Consider the following 14,116-nt stretch of genomic DNA (forward strand, 5'->3'; position numbering starts at 1 on the left):
ACTAACCCAGTGTTGCTTCAATTATTGGGCAGCCATTGCTGGGTTACCCAATAAAGTGCTATGTTCTAGGTGCTAATAATTCATTAGCAATTAAAAATCATGTAACAGGATTAATTAATATTGTGCTATAAAGTGCTAGTGCTTCAAATGAAATTAAGAAGTTAACTTAAATAACCAGGATTAAATTGACCCAGGTGAGATTAAAGTTAATTCATTATTATATATCACACATTCAAATCCATTCATTATAGAAGATTGTAAATAACTGATTAACTGTTAAAAAGTAAACTTTACTAAATTCATTAAAATTGCTGCAAATCAATTAAGGTAATCTTTGAAGACTGCATAAAAATTGGTGAGTAATAATTAATCCATACACCCCCGTTAAAGTTATAGGGTGTTAAAAAACGTTTGCATAAAATTATTCAAAGGAGACCAGCATTGAAAGAGAAAGGAGGAATAGGAAAATTGTTAGAGGTGGAGAAGTCCCAAGTTCTAGCTGCCTGTATTTTTCTAAGTCTGGGACCCCACACGGAGGAGAAAGTAGGTCACTGGGGACTGTAGTCTCAATTTTACCTTGCTATCTTATAATTCGGAGAGCTAATCTTCCCTATAAAACTACAAATCCCACAGTGCCATTGGATAACAGGTAAGATTATAAAAGAAGAATCAATGCGGTCAACAGCAAAAAAATTCACAAAATAATTTTGTTTGTCATTGGTTCTTTTTTTCATCCAAAATAAATTCAAGTTATTGGGCAGTTGTACTCTACTCTAGTGTTTTTTTTCACTCATATTGCTCTGAAGTCATTTTTTTTATTGTGTCAGTTTACTCAATGTGGCGATTGCAAAACACAGAATTTTGCTGCAAATCCATGCCTGGTGCCTGGTGAAAAAACTTACTCAACGCTAGTTAACACCATAACATTATTGGGTTCAGCAACTCTCTGAACTGGTGCATTATTTGAAAAAAAGGTTTAAATATTTTTGGTTAAAAGGCACAAAAGATCATTTCTTTAGAGGAAGCTGAGACATCCAGTTTCCTCCATTTACAGGCAGTTTATTATAGACAGCTCCCAAATATCTACAGTGTCTTCACTTAATCCTTGATGTTTAGAAAAAAAACAAACCAGAAATACTGAGATCAAAGTACAAAAATGTAAAGATCCCTAGTGGCTGGCAGGAATGTGATTAACATACATATTTATAATTCATTCGGAATATTCACTTTTTTGCCATTTATAACAGCGCAGCAGCAAACGTAGTCCATTATAACAGCAGCACTGCCCCCTGGTGGAGCAGAACTATCACTACTGCAATTCAAATTTGGGGGGGGGGCAAATGCTGTATGTATCGCTGCCTGTATATGCATCTGGATGCAGTTTAAAACTATTAGTTTTTAATGTGCAGTCGCGTAACATGTACAGTCTTTGGACGTAAAAAAGGGTGAGTGACGGGAAATTTGGAGAGGAGAAGAAGGACTAGATGAAGATTATTTTTCCTTTTTCAGTCCCACCCTCTCTTTTTTTCTGAGATGCATTATAGGCCTTTATGAAGTTTCTCACAGAACAGGAGCAAAGGGGACTGAGACTTGAATTTCAAGAACCCCATATTTTCCATATCTTTTTTAAGTTGGGGTGCAATGGCAATGTGACTCCATAATTCATATTCAGCCCAGTTGGGTCAGAACTAGGGGGTAAATAGAAACGATACGTCTTGGGTGCAATAGTGGGGGGCGCTAGGCAAACATCTCTTTTGTTTGCCTATCCCTAGTTCAGGGTCCTGGGTGTCCTGAAGTATTACTGGATGCTCGCATAACAAGTATAAAGGTGGCCAAAGACAGAGATTAGTGATGGGCGAAACTGTGTAGTTTCACTTCACCGAAAAATTAGCGAATTTATCGTGAAATTCACAAAACACCGAAAAATGGGCATCAAAATAATTTTGACGTGCGTCAATTTTTTTGATTCAGGGGATTTTTAGCCGGCAAATTGTTACTGCAGGTTCGTGAATTATTTCGCTTGCGGCAAAACGTGGAAATTCACCACGAATTTGTGTCTGCCGAATTTATTTGCTCATCACTAACACTGATAATATCGTACAAAGGTGCATGTGTGGTGGGAGACTAGGCAACCGATATCGGTAATAAGCCTTAGCTATCAGACGTCTCGTCAATCAGGCAGGACTGAAAATTTTGATCGGGCACCTTTGAAGGTGCCCCAACATCATAACGTTAATGCTGAATCATCAGATAGAGCTAAACAGTTATTTTTGTTTTTACCTGCATATCTTAACGTTATTAGAGTGGACAAAACATTGTTCATAGGACTAATGGTCATGGGAAAGATGATCGTAAATCTAGCGTGTATGGTCACCTTAAAAGGTCTTGGGGGGGTGAACCTCTCCAGTTCAATGAGCAACCGGCACACTGGAGCAATTTCAAGCGTAGAAGAGCACCCGGATGTATTGAGTCAAGTTACAAGTTTTTGGGGAGACATTTTTTTCATAATATGTACTAACTCTGCCTTTAAAGGACATGTAAAGTCTAAAACAGAATAAGGCAAGAAATGCTGTATTTTGTATACTAAATATAAACATGAACTTACTGCACCACAAGCCTAATCAAACAAATAATTTATGCTTTCAAAGTTGGCTACAGGGGGTCACCATCTTGTAACTTTGTTAAACATCTTTGCAAGACTAAGACTGTGCACATGCTCAGTGTGGTCTGGGCTGCTTAGGGATCGTCATAAACAAAGCTGCTTGAGTTCTGCATGGCTGGAAAGTAAGGCGGGGGCTCCCCCTGCTGTTCATAAGTATGATTGTTTCCCTGCTCAGCAGTTAGGATCCGTCTGCAGTAAATAAAGGGAAAATTTCACTGCATACAGTCAGGTTTCTTATAAAAACGGTACACATTTTTTAATTAAAGTATATTGGAGATATGTTTCTTTTTCATTAAAGAAAGTAAAAATGGGATTTTATTTTTTTGCCTTTACATGCCCTTTAAGGAGCAGTGGCCAGTTTCATGTTGTAGCTCCCAGTATTTATATAGCATGGCACATTCCCATCAGCCCCTGTCCCAGTGGAGCCAATTAACCTGCCTGTAAGTTTTTTTTGAGTGCGTGTGTGTGAGGAAACCTACACAAACAGGGGAACAGTGGGAGCAGTCGCAGCATACCTCCCAACATTTTAGAAATAAAAAGAGGAACAAAAAAGTTGCCATGCACAGTGACCACGCCCATTTTTGTGGCCACACCCCCTAATTACCATGTTCATTTTGCAAAATTTTGCAGGTTATGAAAGTTTGAACATATTTCTGTGTTTTTTTTCTACCAGTTATTACAGTTTTGCTAATGAAGGTGAATTGCCCTTTAAGCTGTGAGTCTTCTCAAGAGACCTGTTTTCTTATTTGCTTATCTCAAAATTGTTACAAAAGTATCTTATCTGCACCTGTGGCTGGTCTGGGCTCTCTGCCAAAAGCCAATTAAGTTAGAAACATTGTTTATTTTTTCTGACTGTGCAGAGAGAAAATCTGGACTTTCCAGAACAAACGAGGGACTGCGGGTTGAGTTGTCAAAAGAGGGACTGTCCTTCTAAAAACTGGACAGTTGGGAGATATGGCAGGGAGCCTGGACTGTGGGGTCTGCTTCCTCTATAGCTGATAAAAAAAAAAGCCCTCCTCCCCAGCCACTCTCTTACCTGCAGCGAGGAAGGGAGAAGCACAGGGTCGCCATTAGGTATCACGGGGCCCCGTACAACAAAATTATTGGGGCCCCCAGCCCAAGCCCAAGCCCAGCCCCACCCCAGATCCCACCCACTCCACACAACAGTTAAAAGACCACACAGACATCAGTGCTAAAAAAGGAAACCCCCCCACACAAACAAGTTATAAAATGATGGTCAGGGCCCCCTTATAACTGTGGTGCCAGGGCCCCCCTTTAAAAATTGGTGGTCAGACCCCCCCTACAAGTTAAAAAAAATAATTGGTGACCAGGGCCCCCCTATAATTTAAAAAAAAACATTGGCGCCAGGGCCCCCCTAACAAGTCAAAAAAATTGTGTGTATAAATATGTTGTTAGCAGGGGGCGATTTTGGCTTCTGATGAAGTGACCGTTATAGTCACAAAATGCGTGGCAGGGGCCTTTAGAGTATTAAAATAATAAATTGGAATTCAGTAGAATTGAACTCGTGGCTTCAGGACTTCAACTTCGCCTCCTTTCGTGACTTTGGTTTTTTTCGTCGCTTCAGGACTTCAATCTTGGCTGTTTTCATGACTTCAGGTCTTTTCGCCGCTTCAGGAGTCAAGGGGGGCCTGGCTCTTTGGAAAGTGCAGCACTGCCGGGCCCGGGACACCTGTACCCCCTGTCCCCCCTGATGGCGGCCCTGGGGATGCAAGTCGGGCAGAGAGTGGGCGGAGTTAAGATGGGGAGTGGGGCAGGAGGATGGGGATCAGAGTGCACCGGGCCCCTCAGCAGAGAGACTGAACCTGGAAATTTGGCTCTTCTAGTGCTGGGAGTGCTACTTTACGCTGGTGTCCTGCCCCCCCTGGACCTCCTTTAATGCCAAAAAGGAGTGGCAAAGGGGCCAGGATTGCCCCTGCAAGAATATGTCAAATAGAACATTCAAGGATCAAATAGAATGCAAGGTGATTGGTAAAAAGAAAAAAGGAACATCACCTTTCTATTAAACAGAAACCACATTGGTATCAAAGCAGTTCTCTTTTACTGTCACTAGATGTCAGGCAGGTTCCATCATATGTAAACCCTGGGCAGCAGTGCAAATTCAGATTGGAAGCTATTGGATCATTATGTGGATGTAGCAGGGTTCCTATATACTTTGTGGGTATTTCAAAACAATTTACTATTAGTCAGCTAAAAAAAAAATTAGAGAATATATGTGATGACAGAATATTATTCAATATACAGTATTTGATATACGGAATAAATGTACCCACATTTGTAAAATCTAAGGATATTAGTGGTCAATGAGGCCTTCCATGTTGCATCTACAACACTTTTATACAGGGGATGGAGCCCCAAGGTGACTTCTAAATGTCCTTACACTGTAAAAGCCCTTTACTGCTAAAGGGCTGTGGTTGCCTTGGACTTGTACAGAAGCCCAAAACATAATGTACAACATTTCTAGCTACTTCTGTAGTTTAACTTTCCTTGTCCTTTAATATAAAAAGGACAAACAGGGAAAATTAAGATGCTCCATGTTTGTCCCTTGTGAGGCAGCACATTCGAATCCCAGTTTGCAGATAATCCCTCTGCTCATCTGTTTATCTGTAAGACAAAATAGTTACAAGAAAGACAAAAGAGAGGAGCTTGTATTCTAGGAATGACATGAACTAAATTTGCAAGAACTAACATGGAGTAGCTTCAGTTTGTCTGTTTAGTTCAAGAAATATCAAAAGCAGTAGAATTTTTTGGTGATTAAAACATGAAGAACATAAAATATCAAGGCTGGGTTTCATAGAAACATTGTCGTAATATTTCTAACAGACACATACTGTATAGAGGAAGAATGCATAAAAAAGTGGGTCATAAAATCCCTTCAGTAATAAACAAAGCCTATACGGTAATCCCTATACTCAACTGGTCGGACCAGAGCATTGGGGGCCCACCGGGTCTGAAACACGAAGGTCCCTCCTTGCAGTCACCAGGGGCCCCCTCCTGACTTTCAAACCCCCATGCGTAACAATGGCATGCCGCATGCATGCTCAGGTGCTATGGACACGGCACAAGATATTCCAATCGTCAGGGCCCACCTGTTTTTTTGCTGGTGTCCCACCGGCCCAGTCCGACCCTGAATGCCACATATTAGAGGGATACTGTCATGGTAAAAAATGCTTTTTTCAAAACACATCAGTTAATAGTGCTGCTCCAGAAGACTTCTGCACTGAAATCCTTTTCTCAAAAGAGCTAATAGATTTTTTACATTTAATTTTGTAATCTGACATGGGGCTAGACATATTGTCAGTTTCCCAGCTGCCTCCAGTCATGTTACTTGTGCTCAGTCACTTGTGCTCATCAGTCACTCTATACTGCTGTACCGCAAGTTGGAGTGATATCTCCCCCCTCCCTTCCCCCCCCAGCAGCCTAACAACAGAACAATGGGAAGGTAACCAGATAGCAGCTCCCTAACACAAGATAACAGCTGCCTGGTAGATCTAAGAACATCACTCAATAGTAAAATCCAGGTCCCACTGCGTCACATTCAGTTACATTGAGTAGGAGAAACAACAGCCTGTCAGAAAGCAGTTCCATCCTAAAGTGCTGGCACTTTCACATCTGTTTCCTGAGGCTTAGGGTATTTTGTGCAAGGCTGAACTGAGGATTTGGCATAACAGTAGAGCACTGAAATATATTTTCATTCAAAGTATTATATAATGCAGTATGCAAAAAACAGACGTCGCGGCCCATACAGATAAGACTGGCAAATACTTTTTGCCCTGTTTTTTTGGACAATAGTCCAATAATGTGGTCACTCTGTAGTCAAATAGTTACAGTTTCCCTTTAATTGTAGAAAATATAAATAATACTGAAGGGATATCTATCTATCTATCTATCTATCTATCTATCTATCTATATGTATATATATATATATATATATATATATATATATATATATATCTATATATAATATATATATATATATATATATATATATATATATATATATATATATATATATATAATAAAATTATATGTGATATGTGGCTGCTTGTACAAGCATGGGACCTGTTTTCCAGAATGCTCGGGACCTAGGGTTTTCCCGATAACAGATCTTTTTTCTGCATTTTCATACCTTAAGTCTACTAGAAAATCATGTAAACATTAAATAAACCCAATAGGCTGGTTCTACTTCCCATAAGGATTAATTATATCTTAGTTTGGATTAAGTACAAGGTACTGTTTTATTATTACAGAGAAAAAGGAAACTGTTTTAAAAAAAATTGGATTATTTGATTATAATGGGGTCTATGGGAGACAGCCTTTCTGTAATTTAGAGCTTTCTAGATAACGGGGTTTCCATACAAAATGCAAAAAAGGGGGGGTTGTGGGAGCACTCCAAGGCTAATTAAAAATATACAATGCAAGTACAATGGAAGTGCTACTGATCTGGCCAAATTAACTACAATCATAGTGAAAGAGAAGGGGGATTGATCAATGCACATTCTCTGGTCCCGTTTCATAAGTATTCTATCTATACTATACTATACTATACATAAAAGTGCATGTATTTACAAAAATAGGGGTTTTTAGTTACATAATTATGATCATAAAGCCACCATACCACGTCAAGCTAACCCCCATATGTCGGTCCACAATTATTTAACTCTGGTCATAATATTCAAAAGCCGGCACCTCCCTGCATGGTAGCATTTCTTAGGATCTATATAATGGCAAAAAGAAATGAGAAAGAGCTGACCCATCAAACTGCACCCTCCCAGCCATAAGCTCCGAAGCTCAAAATTAAAACTTAACCTTTATTATATCATTAAAACAATGTCTAGTATGCAACATTAAAATAAGAGGTTAACTGCAGGAAAATGACTGAAAATGACTGACCAGGTAATTGGTGGGTTAAGGAGACAATGTGCTCTTGTACTTATATATATAGGAAGCAACTGCTAACCATTGATAATTAAGTAGCACATTCAAATTACCACCATAGTAAATGTGAACACTGGTGGGGTCCCCCAAAGATTGTCCTTCACAGTGCCAACCCCTTCACCCACTTCGAGATCCCTCCCATATAGTGTGAGGTTGAACACATTTAAACCCATAGGTATCAATGACCCAGAGCCTTAGGGCTCTTACACACGGCCGTTCCGACCTGCGCTCCCCTGCGTTCCGTTTGTTGGCGTTCAGCCGCAGGGGAGCGCAGGAATAGACGCAAGTAATAATTTGAAATGGGGCTGTACTCACTCAGGCGCGTGTAGGCGCCGAACGCAGGTTCAGACGCAACATGCTGCATTTTTCCTGCGTTCGGCGCCTACACGCGCCTGAGTGAGTACAGCCCCATTTCAAATCATTACTTGCGTCTATTCCTGCGCTCCCCTGCGGCTGAACGCCAACAAACGGAACGCAGGGGAGCGCAGGTCGGAACGGCCGTGTGTAAGAGCCCTTAGTTAAACAACGCACATTCGGTGGAGTGGAGTGTGCCTCAGGCACATCCAACCGGAGAGAAATAGATCCCTTGCCTTTGACAAAGCCCACAACTGGTGGTGAAACGCGCATCAGGCACATTTTAGTTTATTGGTTAGGCAGGTCATCTGATAGGGACTTGGAAAGGGCAATTCTAAAAATCGGATTGGGAGGGGACTCATGGTGGGTGAAGGGGTTAATCCTTATTTGAAGCAAAACCAGCCTATTGGGTTTATAACATGTTTTTAATAGACTTAAGATATGAAGATCCAAATTACAGAAAGACCCTTTATACAGAAATCCCCAGGTCCTGAGTATTCTGGGTAACAGGTCCCATACCTGTATATATGAAAAATGAATAATGTTGAGTATACACAGAAGAGAAGATGAATTATTTTTAAATAGGTTTTATTATGGACTACCAAAACTTGGAGGGGGGGGGGGCAAATATATCAAAGGTCAAATTGCCCTTCCAGATAAAATGTAACATGTATTCCTCATGTCACATTTTTTCATATTTTTGAAAGGTATTCCAGATATTCTCAACAACTTTTCTGAAGATCTTACTGATCTGACTCTTTTATCAAAACATACAAATGGGAAAATCTGCTCACAGCTCTTTTTCGCTGGTGATAAAATGGACAAATAAAGGTTTTTTTTTTTTACCTTTGATAAATCTGTCCCTTAGTTACAAACTCTTTTCATTCTATGCTAACTTACATACATACTCCCAAATACACATACACTTTCCCTTATCACTACCATACACACCTTCACATTTCACTTACACATGTATACACACTATTGTGCAACTGCACATATCACTCTACTTTGTTTTTAATTACAACACCTGACTTCTACTTTTCTAAAATGGGCGTTGGTTAAGGCAGTCTCTCCCTCTTAAAAGCCGCTTAGCAGTTGGCGGGGGAGGATTTAGCACAGAGTTTGAAACCAAAGCACAGGAGATGTTTACATAAAGAATTGTTACTACACAGAGAGGTAATATTCCTTTTTTACTATGACTAAAGATAAATAAGTTAGGGACCACCATGTGGGGTTTTACCTTGACGTGGTATGGTGGCTTATCAATATTATGATCATAACTTTGTGATAAAAAAACCCTGTTTCAAAATTACATGCACTTGCATATTTACTTGAATTAGGGCTCTTACACACGGCCGTTCCGACCTGCGCTCCCCTGCGTTCCGTTTGTTGGCGTTCAGCTGCAGGGGAGCGCAGGAATAGACGCAAGTAATGATTTGAAATGGGGCTGTACTCACTCAGGCGCGTGTAGGCGCCGAACGCAGGTTCAGACGCAACATGCTGCATTTTTCCTGCGTTCGGCGCCTACACGCGCCTGAGTGAGTACAGCCCCATTTCAAATCATTACTTGCGTCTATTCCTGCGCTCCCCTGCGGCTGAACGCCAACAAACGGAACGCAGGGGAGCGCAGGTCGGAACGGCCGTGTGTAAGAGCCCTAACTTAGACAGGGCTTTAAACTTTTTGAAATTGGCCTCAGGTGTGCATCCACAACCCCCCTATAGTTACCTTAGTTACAATTATTTTGCTTCCCTGATTTAACACTAGAGGAAGCAGCTCTTTGCAGTGAATGAGGAGACATAGCACAGTTTGTTAGAGCTGGCCAACAGTTTGCAATTAAATCCACTGGAGCAGAAACAGGACTGCGAGATCACGACACATTCCACAATTATTACTTATGGCTCTGAAATTGCTCAGGCTGGCTACAATCTCTTTTCCATGCTGCTTTTGTCAATACTTTGAAATTCTTCATTTTACTCCATCTCTGCCCTGCATCACACCCTTCTTTTACTCCATTAGAAATAACAATATAATATTGTCATAATAATATAATATATTTAATAATAAATTGGAATAAAGGAGTGCATTGTATAATAAAGAAGAGTTGGCAGGCTAATCATAAAATATATGAGACCTGTCATGCAGAATGCTCTGAGAATTTCCATATAAGGGGTCTTTCTGTTATTTGGATCTCCATACCTTAAAGGCGAAATAAACCCTAAAAATGAATAGACCTAAAAATGCCATATTTTATATACTGAACTTATTGCACCATCCTAAAGTTTCAGCTTGTCAATAGCAGCAATGATCCAGGACTTCAAACTTGTCACAGGGGGTCACCATCTTGGAAAGTGTCTGTGACACTCACATGCTCAGTGGGCTCTGAGCAGCTGTTGAGAAGCTAAGCTTAGGGCTCGTCACTAATTATCAAGCAGAAAATGAGGTTTGTCTACAGGTCTGATTATTAAATTCTGATGCTAATTGCACTGGTTTCTGTGCTGCCATGTAGTAATTATCTGTATTAATTACTAATCAGCCTTATATTGTGACATTTCTATTCTATGTGTACTGTATATTGTGAGTGGGTCCCTAAGCTCAGTAAGTGACAGCAGCACAGAGCATGTGCAGTGAATCAGCAGAAAAGAAGATGGGGAGCTACTGGGGCATCTTTGGAGACACAGATCTTTACTGCTAAAGGGCTATGGTTGCCTTGGGCTGGTACAGAAGCACAAAACATAATGTACAACATTTCTAGCTACTTCTTTAGATTAACTTTGCTTGTCCTTCAAGTCTTCTTAAAGAACTTTTAAACATATAATAAACACAATAGGCTGGTTTTACCTCCAATGAGGATTAATTATATTTTAGTTGTGAACCACTACAGGCTTTTGTTTAATTAATACAGAGAAAAAGGAAATATGTTTAAAAATTCTGCATTATTTGCTTAAAGTGGAGTCGATGCGAGATGACCTTTCCGCAAGTCAGAGCTTTCAGGATAAAGGTTTTCCTGATAATGGATCCCATATCTGTATAGGAAAAAATGGATTGGACCCGTGACTCTTTCAAAATAAGTAATGATATTATTTAAAGATTTATGAAGACCCTATAAATATATATATGAAAATATTATAGGGGATGTTCTTTCAGTTAACTTATAGTATAATTTAGAGAGTGATATTCTCAGTCAACTTGCAATTATATCTGTAGAAATAAGTCAAATTAACAGGACTTGCTGTGTTTTTTTCTTGAAGACGTTTCAATTTGGAATGGCCAAATTGAGAAAGCCAATTGGATGACTGGTGAAACATCTTCAAAAAAAGCCACAGCAAGTCCATGTGATTTATTTCTACAGATATACAATGACCTGGATGAATGAGAATCTTCACAAACAACTTGCAATTGGTTTTAATTGTTTCATTATTTGTGGCTTTTGAGATATTTGGCTTTTTATTCAGCAGCTCTCCAGTTTGTAATTTCAGCAAGGATCCAAATTCCCCTAGCAACCATGCACTGATTTGAATAAGAGACTGGAATATGAATAGGAGAGAGGTCTGAATAGAAAGATGAGTAATAAAAAGTAGTAATAACAATACATTTGTAGCCTTACAGAGCATTTGTTTTTTAGATGGGTCAAGTGAACCCCATTTGAAAGCCGGTGAAAGTATTTATTATTGCTAAAAAGCCATCCAACACTCTATTAAAGCTATCTAATGTATCAGCCAGTGCAATTGATTCATGGAGAGAATTCCACAATTTCACAGCTCTCATTGTAGTTAACCCTTAAAACAGAACCTCTTTTCTTCTAATCTAATTAAAGGGCATGTAAAGGCAAAAAAATAAAATCCCATTTTTACTTTCTTTAATGAAAAAGAAACCTATCTCCAATATACTTTAATTAAAAAATGTGTACCGTTTTTATAAGAAACCTGAATGTATGCAGTGAAATTCCCCCTTCATTTACTGCTGTGGATAGGAATTGTCAGACGGTCCCTAACTGCTGAGCAGGGAAACAATCATACTTATGAACAGCAGGGGAGCCCCCACCTTATTTCCAGCCATGCAGAACTCAAGCAGCTTTGTTTATGACGATCCCTAAGCAGCCCAGACCACACTGAGCATGTGCACAGTCTTAGTCTTGCAAAGATGTTTAACAAAGTTACAAGATGGTGACTCCCTGTAGCCAACTTTGAAAGCATAAAGTATTTGTTTGATTAGGCTTGTGGTGCAGTAAGTTCATGTTTATATTTAGTATACAAAATACAGAATTTCTAACCTTATTCTATTTTAGACTTTACATGCCCTTTAAAGTTTGGCTCCTTACTTGCTTGCGCAGAAAGAGAAAAAAGAAGAAGCTGGAAGAGGATTGTTCCGTGGTGCTCGATGGAAGAACCCCGAGCCGGTGCAGTTTTCTCCTAATAGGAGCACTGGCCCAGGGTGGTACCCCCATGTGTAAATTGCCTTTCTTTCTCCTTTAAGTGGCCTTTGTCCAGTAAACAACCCAAACTTGACCAACTTATGCCAGTAAAGAAATACATTTTCACAAGTCAGTTGAACTGGGTTGACAATCAAACACAAAAGCTGCTTGAGGTATGACTAGCTCATAGGAGACTGGGAGAACCTGGGAGTCAAATTTACAGTCTCAGAAAGATTATCCTTTAAATTAAATTTCTAAAAAATGAATGACACAAGAGGCATTATCAAGGATAACACACACTGTACTTTAACCGCATTAACTAATCTTTTATTTCTGTTCAATGGATTCACTGGGAAATTACTGGCAGGAGCTCATATTTTATCATCTTTAAAGTTGTGGGTTAGCTCTTTAATCACGGAACTGCAAAAAAAAAAAAAAAATAAAAATGTACAACTACTCATTATAGGGGATTCAGCTGGGTCGTGACAACTTAAAAAGTGGGGATTTCACTTTGTTATCGAGGAGAATACTTCTGCTTCCTCTTTTGACAGCTGAATGAGAAAATAATTACAGTAATTTGATTCTTCAGTTATTCGGAAATCGATCTCACAAGATGTGTCGTTACTGAAAGTAAAGAACACCAGCGACAATTTCGCTTGTACCTACAAGTTTTTATCTGGCAAAGAAATCAAGGGAATTAGGTAACTAACATTTAATCTGCTGTTATTGGGAAACATCCTATAGGTGGATTTTTTTTTACTTTTTTACTCCCTCTGCCTTTCTTTTTCCATTGCTGTAATATGGTGATATTAGCCCTACAAGTATCTTGGAAGCAGGAAGTTTTTTTTGCCTTACTCAATTATATGGACAGGAGATACAGCTGTGAAACTTGCAGAGATTTCTTCAATTGTACTATAAGGAAAGTCACTTGCCTGTAGCTCTGGCATCATTGAGAGGTCAGCCACTGAATGTTTTGAGGATCCTTAAAGGGGAACTATCGCAAAAATGAAAATGTAATATTAGCTTCAGCATACTGAAATCATAAACTTTCTAAATACAATCAATTGAAAATTTGGTACCGTTTCTGAAATAATCAAGTCCATCTTCACTATTTCTCAGAATCTGTTTCTCCTTCTTTCAGGAGTTATGTGTCATTTGAATGATCCAATATATCTAATGGAGGGCTCCTTTTGCCTAGAAGATGTATTAGAGCTCTATTAAAATTGCCAGAAATTCTGTCTCTCTACATGCAGAATTTGTGCAAAAGGCAGTTATTTTGTTAGATTTTGTTATATTATATTAAAGGAATACTGTCGTGGGAAAACATGTTTTTTTTTAAAAAAAAAACACATCAGTTAATAGCGTGCTCCAGCAGAATTCTGCACCGAAATCCGTTTCTCAAAAGATAAAACTGTTTTTTTCCAGCTTCCCCGAGTCATGTGACTTGTGCAGTCACTCTTTACTGCTGTACTGCAAGTAGGAGTGATATCGACCCTCTCCCTTTCCCCCCAGCAGCCTAACAACAGAACAATGTGAAGGAAACCAGATAACACAAGATAACAGCTGCCTGGTAGATCTAAGAACAGCACTCAATAGTAAAATCCAGTTCCCACTTTGACACATTCAGTTACATTGAGTAAGAAAAAACAACAGCCTGCCAGAAAGCATTTCCAGCCTAAAGTGCTGGATCTTTCTGAAAGCACATGACCAGGCAAAATGACCTGAGATG

General features: G+C 39.4%; 1 long non-coding RNA gene across 1 annotated transcript; it reads left to right on the plus strand.

Annotated features, from left to right (window-relative positions):
- The first annotated feature begins 9,091 nt into the window (after positions 1-9,091).
- Positions 9,092-13,158, plus strand: LOC121400365. Its single transcript, XR_005965695.1, has 2 exons — positions 9,092-9,151; positions 12,262-13,158. It is a non-coding gene; the product is annotated as an uncharacterized LOC121400365 (long non-coding RNA).
- Positions 13,159-14,116: the final 958 nt, after the last annotated feature.

This window comes from Xenopus laevis, chromosome 2S (genome assembly GCF_017654675.1).
Source record: "Xenopus laevis strain J_2021 chromosome 2S, Xenopus_laevis_v10.1, whole genome shotgun sequence".
Lineage (NCBI taxonomy): Eukaryota > Metazoa > Chordata > Amphibia > Anura > Pipidae > Xenopus > Xenopus laevis.